This window comes from Myotis brandtii, unplaced genomic scaffold (assembly GCF_000412655.1).
Source record: "Myotis brandtii unplaced genomic scaffold, ASM41265v1 scaffold440, whole genome shotgun sequence".
Lineage (NCBI taxonomy): Eukaryota > Metazoa > Chordata > Mammalia > Chiroptera > Vespertilionidae > Myotis > Myotis brandtii.
In genome coordinates, this window is record NW_005366834.1 from 219,777 (window position 1) to 222,135 (window position 2,359).

Consider the following 2,359-nt stretch of genomic DNA (forward strand, 5'->3'; position numbering starts at 1 on the left):
TTGTTGCTGGCAGAATAAACTCATCTGAATAAAGACATCAGTTAAGGTTAAGGGATTAGGATTGTATTTACCTATAAAAAATATACTTGATCTTGGATTATAAAACCTATGTATGGCCTGAATAATTGTGTGTGTATGTGTATTTTCCCTGCTCATTAGGGCATGATTCCATTTTTTCTTTGTTGCTGGCATAAAACCAACCCTACATTGTAGTTATTTGCAGGCCATACTCCCATATACGTATAATCAAATTAAATTGGCTGTTAATCAGTTCTTCATAAAAGATATCCACTTTGACTCATTGTTTTTCTGACACTTGTTTTTTTTTAACATATATCACAATGTTGTGGAATTTTTCACTAGCAAGTATCAATAAACATGTATAATGCAAAACCCAATCAAATCAATATTAGAGAGTTTCTAATGTTTAATTCTATCAAAATGAGGGAAACTTTTTTATAAGTGATAACACCTAGTTCTGTCAGGGATTCAGGTAAAAGAAGCACACTTTGCCTAAATGCTCTAATACAGTTTTCTAGAAGTAAATTACAGTTAAAACACACCTAGCCTTCATAGTAGCTGTTTCACTTTTTAAATTTCTTCTACAGAATTATATGCATGTATATGTATGTATATGCTTATGTTAACATATACATGTTAACATATACATAATAACATATGTTAAATGTCACTAATGTAATAATTCATAGGATAAAATAAATGAATACATTAAATGTAATCAATATAATTCCTATAAAAATTAATTTAAAAATAGGAATAATGAGAAAATAGCAATTTACAGTGAATAACTCAATGAAGAATTAACTACGTAAAATATTTTACACATTTTCCATGGAATATCATGTAGTTGATAATTAATAATGCATTACGGCAAGGGCAGTCGGCTGTGCAACATATCCTTTTTGTGCTTTGATTTATTCATATTGAGCCACGCTTATGTCTTCTATTACCATGATTTTGGAACACTGATTCTGAGAAAATACCTTGCAGCTAAGCCCTGTGAAATCTGTAAATCCTCTTCACCTTAATTAGAGACTAGGTACTTAAATTAAAATATGGAAAGAATGAGAAGAGTAATCCAATAGGCCATGCCAATATGAATAGACATATTGTGAAATGAAGGTCAAGGGATAGAAAAATTGTAGCTTAACAGCAGTGATCCTTCAATGTTCTGAATATATATATATATATATTAGTCAGAGTATATATACCTTGCAATTTAATGTGACAGAGATTATGCTAAATCCTAGTGATAGAGTAGTAATGATTTGAGTTTGCCTTCATGGCATTTAAATGTAGCAGGGATTACAAATGTTATAAATGGGAAATAGATGTTAACGAATAAATTTAACTCAAAAGCTTAGCCTGGTTATGTATGGCCAGAAATCAGAATCATAATTTAGAAATTGATTCTAAAGAATGAGTAAGAATTAGACTAAAAATAACACCCCACAACAATGCAAAGTTAATAGAGAATAGGGAAAAAAAATGTGGGAAAAGTCACATTAAAGATAGAAGTAGGATGATGCAGAAACAAAAGGGTTTATGTGACTGGCCTCTGAGAGACAGAATCTGTGAAGTAACCTACAGAGATGGACAACATGTGTAGGTGGCAAGGATAAAAATTTTGATCTTAGTTCTGATAGCAATGGGAGTCAATTACAACTGTTAAAAACAGAGGGAGGGATTAGATCATGTATTCCCTTTGAAAAGATCAGTTTGATCTTAACATGAAACAAACAGGATGAATAATAGAGTTAACTGGAAGAAAAATACTGCCATTTGGGTTGGATGTGTTTATAAGTTGGAAAGCCAAGACTTTGGTATAAATGGAGATGTGGATTATATTTCTGAATTAAATTTGTTAAGACTTAACCAAGATTTACATATAAGTGTTGAAGAAATGAGTGTTTAACAAATTAGAAAGGATATATGCACACCTATGTTCATAGCAGCACAATTCACCATAGCTAAGATTTGGAAACTGCCTAAGTGCCCATCAGTAGATGAGTGGATTAAAAAACTGTGGTACATCTACACAATGGAATACTACACTGCGGTAAAAAAGAAGTTCTTACCATTTGCTACAGCATGGATGGAACTGGAGAGCATTATGCTAAGTGAAATAAGCCAGTCAGAGAAAGATAAATACCACATGATCTCACTCATTTGTGGAATATAATGAACATAAACTGATGAACAAAAAACATATCCAGAGACAGAGAAGCATCAATTAGACAGTCAAACCTCAGAGGGAAGATAGGGGAGGGTGAGGGTAAGGGGAGTGATCAATCAAAGGACTATATACAAGCATATAGGCCTAACCAATGGACACAGA